This window comes from Neopsephotus bourkii, unplaced genomic scaffold, assembly GCF_033783945.1.
Source record: "Neopsephotus bourkii isolate Nb327-2 ecotype Australia unplaced genomic scaffold, CSIRO-AGI_Nbou_v1 NB_1707, whole genome shotgun sequence".
In the NCBI taxonomy this organism is placed as follows: Eukaryota; Metazoa; Chordata; class Aves; order Psittaciformes; family Psittacidae; genus Neopsephotus; species Neopsephotus bourkii.
In genome coordinates, this window is record NW_026902181.1 from 6,289,897 (window position 1) to 6,307,704 (window position 17,808).

The following is a 17,808-nucleotide window of genomic DNA, read 5'->3' on the forward strand; positions in this document are numbered from 1 at the left end:
AGCCTGTAGCCAAGCTGCCTTGGGTGCCCCTTGGAATGTCTTTTCACCGCCGCTCAGCCGCCCGTATCAAGCTGGGAGCTGCCACTAGATGGGGGTAAAACCTGCGGGAACCCATCAGTGTGAGCTCGCAGCCCTGAAACCAACCGTGTGCTGTGCCGCATCACCGGCAGCGGGTCCAGCAGGTCGAGGGAGGGGGTTCTCCCCTCTGCTCTGCTCTTGTGAGACACCCCCCCGCAGTACTGCTTTTAGCTCTGGGGTCCGCAACAGAAGAAGGACCTGTTGGAGCGAGTCCAGAGGAAGCCACGAAGATGCTCAGAGGGCTGGAGCACCTCTGCTATGGAGACAAGCTGAGAGAGCTGGGCTTGTTCAGCGTGGAGAAGAGAAGGCTCCCAGTACACCTTAGGGCAGCTAAGGTCCAGAAGGAGCGTGGAGTTGGCAGCAAAGTTTGTTCATTCAGAACGTACGAGGAATTCTTGAGCGAGTGGGTGGTTTCCTGATAGTGACGGGGGGAAAGTTGCCATCACATAACCAGGGCCTGGTATCAAAGCCAGCATAGAGCTGAATTTCCCTGATGACAGCAGTGCCTTGCCTTGTCTTCCCCTAACTTGTCTGAGGGCCAACATCTTGTGTAGCCACAGTCTTTCCTAAATCAAGCTATGCTGGTTCCTTCAGTGCTTACTCAGACATCACATTTCTGGACTATCAGTCATTCTCTCTCTAGTGTTTTGGACTTCAGAATGCCAAAAGCTGATGCTGTACGGTAACGGAGTTCCAAGGTGGCAGCTGGAGAGTTTCTCTCCATGTTTTCCAGGTGCCACTCCTATTTTCAAGTCATAGCTAGAAAGTTTTCACAGTGTTGACACAAGCTGTTCCTGGCCCTTCGTTACTCCAGAGCGTTCGTTTTTTTGCAGACTCATGACTGGGCAGGCAGTTTTCTCCCTGTGTTTGTGCAGTTTCAGTTTGGTCTCCTTGCTGGGTGCTCTTGTTCTGCTTGAATGGCATCCTATCTATTTTTTTTCTAGATACGTCCAAGATCAGATCCTGTCCCCTCGCCCTGGCCACCACGCTTGCAGTCCCCGGATGTCTCGTGAACATCCTCTACATTTCAGCATCCAAACCATGAATAAATCTGGCTTAGTCTAGTCCCACGGACTCACAGTCAACACCTTGTGAAGTTTTGCTCTGATCATGGATCTCCATCCAGTTTCATGTCTGCTTCCAGAAGCATTGTAAGAGGAGATCCCCAGCCCAAGGGCTGTATGCCCAGAGATCTGTAGCACTCCCCAGACCTGCACCAAGCCATGGCTAGCAGTGATATCCCTCCTGCTCCCCTGTCTTATCCCTGCTGACACTGTCAGGGGCAGCACTTGACACTGGCAGAGACCACAGTTCCTGCTGCACTTATTTACATGACTGATGACGGTGTCAGCAACCTTACTGAAGAGTCCCAACATCTGCAGCTGCTCTGCTTTCAGGGAAGAGGTGCTCCTGCCATGCAGGGAAAGAGAAAAGATTTATACAGAACAAATTTGATTAGAACAATCTTGTTGTGTTGCCTTGGTATCCTTCTCATGCTTTAAAACTCTTTAATTTTACCAATACTTTCTTAAGAAATAATCCCAGGACTTATTCCAACCCTAACTATTCTATGAATCTATGATTCCTTCCCTCTTTTAAGGTCAGCACTGCTTGCTCCTGCCCAGGGAGCCACCTCACTCTTGGCCATCACTGTGGATGGCCGAGAGATTGCTTTGACCAGTTTTCCAAACATGCCGTGCTGGGACAGCTGGGTGGATGGAAGCCACCTCTGCCAGACTCCTGTTTATTCAGCCTGCCTCTGGAGGTACTGTTTGTTAGCAGTCATTTATTTCATTTATTTTGTTTTGGCAGCACTGTTGGCACAAGCAGTGTGCCCCCCCCGGCTGGTGCTAGTGCAGCTGTGTGGGGCTGGGGAGGTGGCAGTGGTGATAGGGGTGACAGGGACAGCATAAGCCAAAGCTGCTGATGGAGCTGCTGCACATCTGAGCATTTGCAGTTGTGATTCTCATCCCTTGGTACCAGCATCTATGCTTCAGCTTTCCAGTTGCTCCCCAGATGCTTGTGCCACAGTTTTACATGAGTCTTCTGGAATCTGAATAACTTGTTTTATTTCTGTAATTCCTTCTTAAATTTCAGGGGATTAAGGAATTTATGATTCAGCTGAACTCCCATAGTGCTGCACATCCTCCTTCTGCACTTGGAGATTTCTTCATGCCTTTGATGTTATTTCCTGAGGAGCTGCCTGCCCCTCTGAGTTCCACTTTCTCCTTGGCTGACCTGCCCTGGGGTCTTTCCTGTCAAATTTATGTCTGCTGCAACCTACCCCCAGTGACTTAATCGTTCCAGCTCCTCCTGTCCTGAGAATTGGTTTCTCTCTCATCTCCCTGTCCCTGATGCCTACCTTCATCTCTTCATGAAGAAGGGGATCAGGAAAGCAGTGCTGAGCCCTGTATACTCAGTGCAGGAGTGAGGAGCACTTCCCAAGGCATCCATGGAGGCTCAGGCTCATGGCAGGTATCCCTGGGTCAAAGTAGGGCAGTACACAGGTATGTCTAGGTAGAGCCACTCTGGAAGCCAGGGGAGATGGGGAGAGCAGAGTGGAGGGCCCTGGAAGGGAAAGGGGGTCTCTCTGAAATAGCAGCCAGGGGAATACGTGGATATAAGAGGTTTGAGAAGCAGGATAGCCCAGAGGCTCTCTCATACACCCAGGTGCCTCCAATGCTGCCAGCCTCTGGGGCTCCACAGAACTGGAGTGTTTTGGGAACAGGAGCTGCCCTGAGTGCATGACCTCCAGATAAATCACTTCTGCCACTGAGCTTCAGCTGCAAAGGCTGCAGGTGCCCGAGGGGACCTCAGCACATGGCCCTGGGAAGAGCTGTCAGACAGCAACATTGTGCCTCAGTTTCCACTCTATGCTGCAGCACTGCTGCTGGGTGCCCTGCCACGTTTTGCCATGCATGTCCCACATGTAGGAAGGTGCAGGGGGTTTGTCTGTCCTGTCCTGCTGCAAGGCTGTGCAGGCAAACACAGACTGGTGCCTGGCTTGTGAGTGTCTGGATCCTCAGCAGACGCTCAGCTGCCGAAGCCCCTGGAGGTAAGGAGTGTGTTTGGGACTTTCACTCTCTACCCCAGCAGAGGGCTGGGGTTGTATTTAATGGCTGGCATAGCTGGAAGGATGCAAGGAAAAGCGGAGATTCCGGGAAATCACATCTCCCCAAGCTTTTGGAAATGCTCAAGGCTGCCAGGCATGACGCAAGCTTGTATTGCTGCGTGCTTTAATGACTGTGTCAAAGCAGGGCTGTAGCTGCTGTAACTGTAACATACTTACAGCTACAGTTGCTGCAGCTGTAACAAAGCCAGAGCATGCCTGAATCCTTTGTTGGAAAAGCTGTATCTTTCCAGAAGAGCAGCTCCCCTCTCCTTGGGGAAATGACAGAGTCCTGCCCTAAGGGAACATCATTCTAGGCTCATTTAGACACCATCTGATTTCCATTTTCATGAATGCAAAGATGTTTATGTTAGCTTCAAGTGTTTTGCACAATGCTAAGCTCATATAACTTTTGCATTGATGAAATTCCCCTTTTGTGTCAGATAGGAATACAGCTGGGTATCTCTCTGATGGCTGTCAGTGTGCACTGGAGCTCCTGGAGCTGTTGGGCTCTGCCAGTGTAGGCAAGACAGCACAGCCACACCAACGAGGTGTCCTCCAGCCTGGGCTGATGCCTCCAGCATCTCCCCCAGGGCTGTGCTGGGAGCCAGTGTTAGTGATGCTGGGGACAGCAGCCTGTCCTCTAACAGCCACTAGTTTTGGAAAGACATGGCTATTGGCCAGAAGGATCTCCACTCTAAGTCCTGCACATCTGAAAACACATGCAGGATAGAATTGCCCCAGTAATGGATGTGTTGTCAATGAAGAGGTCCAGCAAATGGGTCTAGACAGTGTGGCTGATGTACAGAGGTAAAGAAGAAGATAAAGGACAATTTGATAGCAAGCTACAGGAAAGGCGGTTACAAGGGTGACAGAGTCGAGGTGTTCTCATTAGCAGCAGGTGATAAACCAAGAGGAAATGGGCACAGGCTGTGGTTTGAAAAGTTCAGGTTCAACATCAGGGAAAGAATTCTTCCCTAGGAGGTGATGCAGTCCAGAGGGATAGTGGACTTTCCACTTAAAGGTTTTCTGAGACTCTGTTAGGCAAAACCATGGGATGACCTGAGCTAGTGCTGGCAGTGTCCCTGATTTGGTCAGGAGGTTGGACTGAAGGCCCTCAGAGTCCCCTTTGAGCAGAGCTGTCATCCTGTCAGCAGCTTATTTACAGCTTGTCTGAGTGCTCATTTTTAATGAACCATCACTTCTCAGCCACCTCAAAAGAAAGAGAAGGTGAATGCTTTGTGGACTTTGTCTGAAGAGTTTGTTCCCAAGCATGGTATAACAAGGAGATTAATAGAGTGAAGACCAGGAGTGAAGAACACTCTTATCCATCTGTCATTTTTAAACATTGACCTATTGTACTAAGAGAAAGGGTAAACAAAGAGAAGGAAAACATAACTGAGAGCAGACTAGAGGGGTTTGCATCTCCTCAAAGTCTGCAGTCTGTTTTCTTCACCACACACCATGCCGGGATGGGACCAGATGGGACAAAGTTCCTGCCAGGGATCAGATAAGAGCAGAGTGGAAGAACAGGAATTTCCTTGTGCCACTGGATGGTCCTTCCCAGTCTGTAACCTGTTAGCATCGAGGACTTACATTTTTGTATTGCTTCCCGGGAAGCAAGGCCTCCCAAGAGCCTGTGGCAACAGTGGAATTTCCCACAAGGCCCTGCTTTCTCAAGGCATTGACCCAAGAAGTGGTTTTTGCTCAAGATGTTTGTTCTTGTTGATGTGACTGGAGCATAAGCACATGTCCTAGTTGCACACAGAGACATGAGGCAGACCTCCATGCTCCCATGAAACCAGAACTCCACAGGGAAAGAATTTGTGAGTTTTTGGTGAGCTAAAGTTGATTTAAATTTATAAGTGATGTCCCTCTTGTAAAGACATTCTACAGCTAACATGGTTCCATCTTTGTTTTGTTTTGTTTTTTGCTGGGTGACAAAAAGAAAGAGCACAGGAGTTGTTTTGGGGGGAGCACTATGAGATGACTGATTTACCAATCTGACTTCGCATACTGCCTTTGGGATTGAAAATGAGTATGAATGAGGTTTGGCAGAGTCTGAGGGTGACCTTTCACAGAGACACTCACTGCTTCTCCTGTACCTCTGGGCACCACATCAAAATTATTCAAATGAAAACAAAATTCAGAGGGTATGGAGCCAAACGACACAATCCACAAGCCTCAAATGACATGGGTCAGGCCAAAAATCTCTCCAGCTCAGTGTCCTCTCCATGACAGTGGCCTGAGTAGATGCCTGGGGAAAACAGGAGGGATGGGAGAAGTATGATCCACCCCCATATATTGTCCCAGGCATTAACGATTTGCAGCTTACACGTTCCCTGAGCCAGGGCAGTGCCTGTATTTAAAAGCCTGCAGTGTTGTTTTGTCACAGTTGCTCCCTCTCCACCCCTCACTGTCTGCTTTCTGCCTACAGCTTAGCTTTTAGCAGCCACAGCATCCTGCAGCAGGAACTGCTGCAGTCTAATTACACCTGTGTGAAAAAACCTTCAGTTTTCTGGTCTGGGGTTGTGGTTTTACCACCTTCATCTGATTCCTCTTGTGTAGGAAGAAGCAATTTTCCTCTTTCCACCCTCTTTAGTCCTCCAATATTCTGCAGACCCCCATCCTCAGTTGTCCTGTTTCCACCTGAAGAGTCCTGTCCTGCTCACCCAGAAGCTCTGCCATGTCTCTGCTAACCCCATGCCTTTCCTCTGGATCTTCTGCTCCTCTTCAAGATGAAGGACCCCAAACTGTTCCCAGAACCTTGAGCTGGGGCTGTCATGAGTTTTTGTCATGGCATGATTTCTCACTCCTCATCTGTTCATTTTTTTTTCTTCTTGTTACCTCCTCACTTTGAATTTGAGATTTCTTCTCCCTTCCTCACATTAGGTAGTATTTCCACAGAGCTATCTGCCCAGGGTCTCATTTGGCTCTCCTGTTTTGAATGTAAAACAATGATTTTGCATCCTTTTGCATAGCTCTCCTCTGCTACTTGAACACCTCAGTATCATAAGGTCACTTTTACTGTCACAAGTCATTTGGCATCATCTACAAAAGCTGTCATTTGCCTGTCCATCCCTGCCCAGGGTCCTGTGGAGAGCCCTGCACAACCTTGCATGGAAGGACGCCCTGCCAGTATGAAAATCACTCCTTATTTCCCACCTTTACTGTTACCCATGCCTGTGAGAGCTTCTCTCTCATTCTATTGCTTCACAGCTTCTCTCAGAGCCTTTGGCAACAGCTTGCCAAATGTCTTTTGGAAACCTCAGGGGGCTACAGCAACTGCATCTCCTCTGTGCCTCCTTGCTCACCCCTCCCAGGACACCAGTTGGTTTGTGAGGTGCCAATTCGCCTTGTTGAGCTGGGCTTGTGTAAGGGATTCCCTTGTGCATCACCATGAGAAAAGTGAGAAAGGCACCTGCCTGTCCAGTGCCACCCAGAGGGAGGGACCAGGCTCTGTGGGTGTCTTCCAGGTTATTTGGGAGCATCCAAGGGCTGCCCTTGACACAAGGTCCATGCCTGCTGCATACCAGAAAACCCCATATATCTTCTGGCTTGAGGGAGCCTGCCCATCCCTGCCCCAGTGAGGAGCCCTTCCTGGGCATGAGGCCACAGTGCAGAATGGGTTCATCTGCCTTGTTCTTCTGCAAGGCTCACCCAACAGTTTTGTCTCTGTTTGATACAAATCCACCTGAATCTGCTGCAAAAAGAGACATCTGCCGGGTTTCCTAAGGCTTTTACGTATGTCTGCCCAAGCATATCGTATACTTGTCCTTTCTCCATCCCCACGTTACATTTGAGCTTTCTGTCTCAGGGTGCAGGAAACCTCCTTGCTGTCCCCAAGGTTTTTCAGTTTTGCTTCATAAGAACCACAGATGGGGACATGCTGGTGAGGCTGCTGCCTTGCCATACACCAGGGGTGTCCTAGCTGCAGTCTGGAGGGACATCCTGTTGGGAGAGGCCATTACACCCATGACAATGGCTTTCCTGCTTCCTTTTCATAACCCTGGAAGTTGTTCACTTGGTTTCAAGCAAACAGGGCTTGAAGCTAAAGCTGGAAGCATGGAGAGGGGTCACAGCTGTAGATTCTGGTGGGAGAAGCTTTCTTTTAAGTTGGAAAATCAATATGAGGGACATGTGGCAGACAGGAAGGGTGTCTGCAGAAAAGACACATAGGTGGCAACTAAGTAGAACACTTGGATGCCTTTCTGTAGTTACTTAGCGGTAAAAAGAGTCAGTTGAGATGGGGAAATGACCCAGTTGTGAGTGGGAAGGAGTGCACATGTTTGGGGACACCGCTCATGTGACAGTCATCCTCTCCTGGTGTGCCCCATATGGGGCTTGGCTGCCGATTGCTGCTGGCTTACAGCAGTGCAAGCCCATGAGTTCAAGAGAGGCCCTCCAGAGCAAGATGCAGGCAACTTTGCATCCAGGAAAGTGATTTAAATGCTCTGATTTCCAGAAGTCCCCAGAAACAAAATTGCCCGAAAACTGTAGCTTTTCTTCAGGTGGGTCCCTAGGTCTCCATGCAGCTGTGGAAGTGGGCAGCTGCCCTCAGGCATGGGGTACAGTTAGGATCATTCCCTCCACATGAGACTGATGCATTCCCTTTGGCCAAGGATACAGTTATTTTTCTCTGTCCCTTCTTTTCTATAGCACAGTGAAAATATTGCATGTTCCAGTCTGCAAAAGATGATTTATAAATGAAGTCAACCCTTAAGACTGTAATACCCAGCCCTCAGCCAAACCCACCCCTTGCTGGAATATGCCAAAGTGCTGTAGAATGAAAATTCTGCCCCAGAACACATCATCTGGCTGGAGGGAACGCTTTGAGGAAGAAAAGAGTGTTTCAAGACATCTTGTCCTCTCACACCCCAGTCCTTTCCTGGCACACAGCTTCTGGCTGGACCTTGTTTTCTGGCCCATGTGGCAAATTAACCCGTGTTGACTGTGTTGCAGGTTCAGCTTGTGTTGGGCAGCATGGGAGGGCCCTGCAACCATCCTGGTTCACAGGGGAAATGGAAAGCTTACTGTTAAATCCTGTGATAACAGTTCATTGGCTTTGCTCTAGGTCAGACGTTCAGGCAAAGAAGAAGTGAAAAAAGTGAAATGAGTCAAGGCAACAAATGGGGAAACTTGGAGTTATTCACTGACCTGTCAGTGACAGTGACACAGGGAAAGTGCAGGGAAACAAGCTGTTGTGGCAGAGATATGGTCTCCTTACGATAACAAGATATTGTAGGACCTTCTATATGCTCTCCAGTTCCCATGCCCATTGTTTCTGTTCTCTCCTGTGATATGACTGTTTTTAAGGGAGAAGACTGGCTCTTTGGGAGGCCTCAGGCATGCAGCAAGGGGGGTGTGGGGAAAGAGCAGAAAGAAAATGTTCTGTCTAGGTCCTTCTGCAAGTGGTGGGCTGTGGCTGACCATGCTGGAGAAGGAACTGCTCTTTGAGGTTGACTCTCCATTTCGCACACAGACTCCATTGTGCATCTGGCCACAGATGCCAGTAGAGGTGCTGGAAGAACAGGAGATGAACAGCAATGGTGGCAGACTTCACCTGAGGGAAGTCCTGGAATGACTATGGTCCAATACAACTGAAACCATCCATGTAGAGGGGATTAAACTGGTTTACACTATCCATGAGGTGTCCATTCCTCATGCACACTGCTATGCTCGCCCCATAAGAAACAGCTAAAGAAAACAGTGAACCACCACTGCAATCAACCCCCAGCCATTAGTGGTGGCCAGGGAAGGAATGGAGACCCAGGCATGCCTGCAAGTCATGCTCTCTGCCATGTCCAGCCCCCAGCAGCATGCAATGCAGGGACCTCCTGAGCCACAGCCTGCATCTTGTTGATGGTGCCTTTTGCATTGCAGAGTCCAAAATATTGCACAATAGATGCCAGAAGGAAGGATGACTGGAAGACTCTTCTCCATTTCCAAACTTGCTGCCTTAGCCCAATTGAAAATCTATGCTGGTTTGGTGGCTGAAGAGTGCACAGGGAAGTTTGGGCTCATCTCTGTGTCCTACTGCAAGCTCATGACGAATGTCCAAGGGCTGGTAATGCCTGTGTTTCATCTCCTAGTCTGTAAAATGGAGCACTGCTCTTTCCCCCAGTGCACATCAAGTAATACTCAGCACTGTGATCTTGGCACAGTGGGACATCTAAATAGATGGCTGTTCCAAGGAGGAACAAAGCCAAATATCTCTTCCCTCAGAAAAACATCAGTGTGGTTCAAGTCAATCAGAGCATAGTGTGATTTCTTCAGAGCTATTGCTACGCATCTGGTCTGAAAAGATGTAGACCACTTCTTGAAGAATGTTCTGGCTTGGCTTGATTCTGTTTACATTGTGAACTGAAGCATGTTTCAGTGGTTGCAGGCAAGGCCTTTGCACTGGAGATACAAAGCAGGCAGCATGCTGTAGCAAAGGCTGTTAAGTCCAGCTTATCTGTGTGCTTATATCTATGCAGAAAAAATGAATTAAAATAATCAGAGTGGTTAAAACTTAATGTAGGTGTAGCAATACAGATTACAGTATTCAGCTTATGAGATTTTGACTGAACTATGCAGGCTGTTTGGGTTTGACTTCTCCCAGCTATTGGTAATGAGACTTGAGATTGCTTAAAGTTCTCTTGCCAGTGCTTTCCTGTAATGAAGGATAAACTAAAGCAAACAAACTCAAAGCAAAACAAAACAGAACTGTGTGGAGGAAAGCCAATAAAAATAATGCCTGATGTCCTCATTTGTTGCTTGATGTGGGCTGACCTGGTGGATGCACATTCTGGCTGTGTCAGCTGGACCAGGGCATGGTGAAATCTGTGCGTACTGCTCTGCCTGACATGTTGACAGCTCCGATTGTATGTGAAAAATGGGTTTGGCTAGGCACCAAGCCAGCTGCACACACAGCAGCCTCTTCCCTAAAGAGTGTGTTGGACAGGAGAGAAAAGTGAGAGAGCAGAGACCAGAGGAAACATGAGACTAAGGACCTGTAGTGCATTCCGGGCTGATGAAATTGCCGTCTGTCTTGCTTCTGTGCAGGGTAAACACAGTGCCCATGGTCTGTGGTCGAGGCTGGAGGGAGGTGGAGGACAGCACTTGCCCAGTTGTGAGTCTGGTGGATGCTCAGGCACTGCAGGGTCCCTGCACACCTCTGTGCTCTATTTGCCCATAACAATCTCTCTAGGTAGCTCTTGGGAGGAGCAATTTTCATCTGAAGACGCAATTGCTACCCGGGCTAAGATCACAGAGGTCTCCTCCTCTTCCCAGCTGAGCAGCCACATCAGGGACTTTGCACACTGCTGATGAATTTCCAGTCTCCTCCATGTGTTATGTGAGAAAGACCAATCTGCTGTCCAGAGCTATCAGGTCCCCTCTGGGACTGACACTGTGTGTCCCTGACACCTCCCTTTAGGAGACATCTTGGTGCACACTTCCTGAAGCGAGCCTGCAGGCTTCATCCCAGCCCCTGGCAAGATGCACCCTGAGCTCCCCACAGCCAGATTCCCAAGCTACACAAGCCCCTAGGTTTCCTTTCTCTCCCACCTTAGGTGGGTTATTGTCAGAGGTAAGTGAGAGAACAGTGTCCATCAGGGCTTAGTGAGGTTCAGGTGGCTGATCACCACTCCATCAGCTCATGCTGCACATGCTGGTGGCCATCAGAACTGCTGGAGCAGGACCAATGCCACTGGGAGTGGGACCCCAGCAGACACAGCTCAGCATATTCTGGCTGGCTGTAAATCAGAGGCACTTCTGTCCCGTGGCTCCAGCATTGCACAGTGCATGTGAACACTCTCTTATTCTGTAGTCATCTCCCCTTTCTTCCTGCTCCCCCCTCAACTGATCTGTACAATGTGCAGCATTTAGACATTTTGGTCTGGCTACAAGAGATCATAAGTGATGCTTGGTGACCTTCATTAATAGCATTACTTGAATTCAGCTGGATGAAGGACAGACAAAAGGAGAGCAGACACATGCTGAACAACAGACTCCTCTGCTGTAAAGAAAATGCCTTGATCTGGGCTGATGGCAGCTAAAATTGGGGCTAGGAAAAAGCTTTGGATAAGCAACCCAAAAGGAGCCTCTGTTTTCTGGATGCTGTGGCTGCAGGCAGAGCTAAGTTTAGAACAAGACGTTGTTTGTGGGACGGGTCACCCACAGACTGGTGAAGCTGTACCTGCAGGGCTGTAGTTCTGCAGCTAAGAAAAGGAGAGGGCAAGGTAAGGTTCTTCCTGCTGCATAGCTAAGTTTTGGCTCTGCTTGAAACTTCACACAGACTGGCTTCTGTGTGCAGCAAAGCTGTGGCTGACAGTACCAAAGCTTTGCAGGTTGACAGAGAAATCCTGACTAGAAAACGAAACCTCTGCCTCAGGTTGTGGGAATACCACACCATTTCTTTGCATACTTGGTAGTGTATAGCACGCGGGAAATAATACATTCTCCACTTGTTTTTCTCCAAGGGAAGTGAAACTGCTTTAAAAACTGTTAACCACACAGAAACACATGAGAGTCAGATGGTCTGAACCTTGACAACATATCATCTATCACTGGCAGTGCTCGTGTTACCTCTGGGAATGGTTGTTCTGCCTACAGATCAATGGAAAATGAGTACTTGCTTCTAGCTAGTTGCATCACCGCCAAATATAGAGCCACATGTCTTAAGCTGGTCATCATCTGACCTTTAAGACTGTGTCTCTCTGGCTTTCAGTCGCAGCAGTGACATCCCTCCCGTGGCTCTACCTGTGTCCACACACTTGCCCCCAGTGTACCAGAGAGTCACCAGGCCCTTGCATATCATGCCTGTGGTTAGGGAGCATGGGGGGGAGCTGTGGCACTGCCTTATGGTGCCTCACCCTCAGATTATGCTTTTGCTGTGTCTTTGGACACAGGCCTGTTGGGATAATCCATTGCTACCCAGTCACCTCAAGCTGCAGTCACCCAAGCCAGGTTAAAAGAGCACAGGCACAGCCAGGTATCCATGATTTGTTCTTCCACCTGAGGACATCATTGCACATGCTCATGAGAGATGTAAATGAAGACATGAAAGACATGCAAGCATCACCACTTGCACTAATGCTTCACCAGAAAGGCTCCCTGCCTCCTCCTGCTCCTACACTGTGGCTTGTGTCCCTTAAGGAGCCTCTGACAAAGGGAGTATTTAAAGAGCTTTGTTCAGAGACCAGCACTGGGTCCCATTTCTCAGTGCTGGTGCTAGGTCACCCTCCCTTTCCACAGCACAACCATCCTCCTCTGACACTGATGCCCAGGCAGGTATCACCTTCCTCCTGGGAACTCTTCCTGTTCCCTCCCTATCCAGCAGATAGACAACCACTTGATTACATCAGTGATCGTTTCCCATCCTTACATACCTAGGCAGAGGTTTGCCTCCTGCAGCAGTTGTGTGATAATGGCTCTTTGCTGCTGGGAAGTAACACTGACCCCAGCCTCTGGTTGACTTCTCAGCCTGTCCTACAGGGGAACACATCCTTCACCAGCCATCACAGGCTGCCCTAATAGCACACAGGTGAAACATCTGAACCGAACAAACACGTAGCTCATCACTGTCTCCCAAGATCAGTCACATCAGCCTCTGGGGGCTGATGCCCACCTTCATTCTTTTGGGCATACTCTGCATGTATTTGTCTTTGTCTACCAAAAGTTTCAGAGTTCAGAGAATTCAGAAATCAGCACTCCCAATTTGTCAGTCCTGAATACTGGAAGTACAGGTAAGATTGAAGTTCATAGCATGTTTTCTGGTTATTAAATTATTTTTTATATCATGTGAGAATTGCATGACCAAAACACTGAGGTTCTTGATGCCTCAAATCCCTGAAGAAGACAGAGAAGTCCTCTGCACATGATTTGTATTTCTTTCATAGTATGTCAAAGCTCATAATGACATCATGAACTTGTATGGCCTGGGTTTTCTTGTGTTTTCCTTGAGGAGAAAGTTACCAGAAGGAATACTGACCAAAAGCCAGACTGGGACTTGCCTAAGTACATGCTGTGGCAGAGATTGAGAAGACGAAGGGGTGTCACAGATCGGCACAACCAGCTCTCGGGTCCCGGACTTCACAGTTTGAGTTTGCAAACAAAATACCCTGGAGAAATATCCTGAATTTCCAGAAAACTGTTCCTTGAAGGGCTGAAACCGGGGAAAAGGCTGGATAGAGAGTGTCTGTAAGAAAAACAGTTGTTACGGTGGAATCATCTGTGTGGGGGCAGTGTGTTCATGTGTGATGCAGGAGTCTCAGGCTAAGAAATCATATGAGCATCCATTATAAACAGCTCCAGCTATCAGCTCTTAAAACCCTGTAGATTTTATTGCCCCCATTTCTGTCTTGAAAGAACCCCTATGAAGATTTTTTTCTGTGTATAGGGAGAAGAGATAGCAGAAATCTGCTCTGTGCTGCTTCTCTTGATGTTAATTTGCACATTAAGCATTGCTCGTGTACTGCTGAAAGCAGTCTGTTTTTCAAGTCAAACTGTATTGAAATGTACAAAAATGGGCAATTAGTATAATTTTGAATAATAAACTGAAGCTTGTGATACAGAGTTGCTCATAAGAAGCAGTAGAATCTTACACCGGAAAGAACTTCATGCGTGGATAAAAATAGTGTTATTTTGCATAGAAGTAGTTTTTGTACAGAAATAGTGTTACAAGGAGAGATTTGCTTTTGCCAAGAGGGTGGAGGTTTTGAGGTAGGTGGAAGAAAGGTGGAACCTTTTTTTTCTTAACTGTGGTTTCTACCCAAGAAAAGTTGGCTTAAGAGGTTGTTCTGGACAATGGATGAATGTGGTCTTTCTTCAAAAGCTGCTATTGATTTCATGCTGTACGTGCTGATCTGACAGAATGTTCCCCAAATAAATGCAATCTGAGCTCCTTGAGAGAGGCTTCGTAGAGAAATCAAATCAAACAAAAATGGGAGCTTGGGCAGTTCATGCATTCCACAGTAATACTTTGGTCTTTGTGATATTTTAATGGATCAGAAGGGGATGCTGAGCTGGACAGTTAAGCAAAGACCAAGAGAAGACTTTTGAGCACAGCCAGAGGCATAGCAGGTACTTGAAGGCTGGCTTCTCACCTCAGTCTCTACTTCTGCAGCCTTGTTTCTTCAGGGCACCTCCTATGTTTCACTTACTGGTATCCAGCAAAGGTTGGGTTACTGCTCCTCCTACCCGTGTGCTTCCTCCGCAAGCAGGTCTAGCACACCCAGCATGTGTTAAGAGTTACCCTGGCTCAGTTTCCCCCCGTTTTTTGGTGACTCTTATGGGTTTCTTTGCCCTGTGAGTCACAGGGCCAGCCTGTGAATCCTACCTGCCTCTCTGAAGCTACTCCAAGACCTGTGGTCCTTCACAGGTGGAATTGGGTGCTCCTTGCCGAGGGGAGGAACACAAGGCTGCACAGAGCTGTTTCCTGCAAACCACCCATGTCAGGCAGGACAGCAATGACACCCCTGAATGAAGTGTGGCCTCTACAGGTGCCATTCCCTTCACACCTGCTTGCTGGCTCAGGGACCTGAAGGCCAGTGTGGTCCAGGAGTGTCTGCAGTCGGGTGGCTGCCAGGATCCTGATGGGTTAAATACACCTCTTGGGGCATTGAAAATACCTCTGTCACTCCCTGCATGTTAAACAGAGAGAGCAAGTAGCTTCAACCAGACTTTCTGGGTCTGCATAGTCCAATGCAGACTGTGAAGGGGCTGTGTCACAATGGATAAAGTTGGGATTGGGACCTTGACAAAGACAAGGGGTCTGCTGTGCAGGAGTGTGAAGATGACAGTCCCTGCCCCACAGGTCAGATGTCTATCACCACTTCTTGTAGCCATGGAGTAGGGTAGAGGGAACTGCAATGAAACCAAAGAGCAGAAACAGTCATCTGTTAACTAGGACATAGCACTGTTTACTTTATCCTGATATTCTCTCTAATCTGTACCCTTGGTTTAGCTCTCAGGCTGCCCTGCTCTTCACTGTGGGACTTAGGGTTTGGCCTCCAGCCCTTGGGATATGACTCCAGTGTTTGGGATAAGGCTCAAAAGCTCTTGAAGACTCCAGGACCAATATTGTTCTATCTGAGAGTTTGTTATAATCTCCTCCCTTTCAGAGCCGATCTCCTCATCACAGCCATTCCAACAGTAATGAGTACTTTTGAGAGCTCAGCTTTTCTGCTAAATGATAAGTTGTCCTCTTTTATTAGCCTGTTAGGAACGTTATTACAGCTCAAGTGCTCTGTTCTATTTGGATGAAAACCACTTAGATAAATATCCATGAATTCCCTGTCCTCAAATGATGGTCCTTCTGGGTGCTGGCACATGGTATGCTCTGGTGTGTCCCATCCACTGAATAAAGGGTGGGACGGTTAGGAGAAGGTGGCTCAAGGGCACCTCTGGTAGTGTTGGGAGGCATCACAAGGCTTGTGGAGAAGGTGAAAGAAGCAACTGAAAACATCTGAGGGAGAAGGACCAAGATGAAAAATGAGTTTGTAGGAAAGCCTCCAAACTGATCAGTTCAAAAGGATTTTGTTTTTAACTTGATTTCTAGAGGAGAAAGCCCTGGGTAACAATGTGAAATGGTGTCCAGCAGGTGTGAACATTCACGTCACTGTCACTTAAAAACCTTCATATTGCTTTAAAAAACACAATTAACCTTCCTCCAGTGCACCTGCACAGCCCAATGTGTGCATCTGCTCCATCGCATCTCCTCTGGATTTCCCCTCAGGAGGTGAGGCTGCTGAACTGATGAGTACTTCTCAAAATCCCCTGACATTAGCTGCTATCTCTGATATTGTGCCTACAGAAGAGCTATTTTGTATTTCCAGGATATCGTTGTGGGTGGATTGGCTGCATCCTCTTTTAAGTCATTCAGGAAGGCAGTAATTATTCTTATGGGTTTCAATCTACAGTATGGCAAGGCAAAGCATAATTTTGCCCATGTGACACCCAAGCTTATCAGCCTCTAGCCTGTTCCTGAAATATCCTCTCTCTCCAACACTCAGTGATGCTGACTTCTGCCCATTTGGTCCCCAACACCAGCTTTTGGCCCAAGATGTGCAAAGCAGAGGAACTGATGGGGCAGCACGTGAAACTGGGCTGAGAGATACAGGATCCGCAGCCTGTGTGTCCTAATTACCCTAGGGGAGGGGGCCTTGCCATTCCTACTCACTGCAGGTGTACCTTTCCTTTGGGATGCTCCATGCATTGCTCTCATGGTCTCTTCCCACTGGACGGGAGTTTCCAGGTTTTCTCCTATTAAAGTTCATAGAAGCTAAACTAAACACAAGATTTGCAAACGGAGGCCGGCACATTGCTCTCACACTCTTTGCACGTTCTCCTCCTGCTTTACATTAACTAGTAGATGAGGTGCTGTGTCACCTGTCTCATGTGCATGTCACTGTATGCCAGCAAAGCCAGGACTATCCACCCAGAGGTGTGGGCTGAATTTCGAAAGCCCCAATTGCCAAAGCGCTTTGGTCTAGTGTGTCTCTCCTACCACCAGTAAATCCTATGGCCTTTAGTCCAGTGCTGTCATCTCTCAGAGCATCCTGGTGAGAAAATCCCGCCTCAAATAGGAGGAATTGCAGGCACTCTGGTTTCTTAATGCTTCATTTCTGGGTCTGCAGACCCCAGAGATTCTCAGCTGCTGTTTAAAATCATGCTCACACCTCAGAGGAGCCCAGGAACTATCTGTCTGGTTTTGGCTTTCCCTGCAGCAAGGGCAAAGGTTCCCCAGGTGTCTCTGGGGACTTGGTGTGCAGCAGATGGCTCCTTCAGGAGCTGAGTAATGCCTCAATCCACCCTCTGGTGCACTGTGGTCTGTGTCCCTGCATCTTTTGCACTGTAAACTACAAGTATTCTGCCAAGTGATGGTAGTGCCTGGTGGGACAGATGGGTATGGAGCCAGGAGTATGTGTGCATGCATGCAAGAGCTAGGTCTGTGGCCAGTGCAGTGGCTGTTGCAGGCTGATGTCCTGGGGCACTGATGGCAGGCAAGAGGAAGAGCTGGAAATGCCACAGCAACTGTGGCCAGCTTGGTTAGTTGTTTAAAAGCTGAATTTATTTTTTCATCTTGCCTACCTTCTCTGCCTCCAGGAAGAGGCAGACATCAGTATCAGCATCAGCAGAGGTAAAGAACATCCTGACACAGTGAGCTCACAAAATTGGATATAGTAAGTTTATAGGAGTGCTATTTATCAGTATTAATCTAACACTGTGTCATGGTTTAACCACAGCTGGCAACTAAGTACCATGCAGCTTCTTGCTCACTCTTCCCATGCCATGGGATGTGGGAGAATCAGAAAAAAGTAAACCCCATGGTTTGAGATAAGAACAGTTTAATAATTGAAATAAAGTACAATATAATAGTGACAAAAATGATAATAGGAGGAAAAACAGAGAGAGATATAAAACCCAATAAACACAAGTGGTGCACAATACAACTGCTCACCTTCCACTGACTGATACCCAGCCTGACCTGAGCAGCAATCGGTGGCTCCTGGCCAACCCCCCCAGTTTATATAGTGGGCATGACGTGCTGTGGTATGGAATACCCCTTTGGCTAGCTTGGGTCAGGCATCCTGTCTCTGCTTCCTCCCAGCTTCCCATGCCCCTCCTCACTGGCA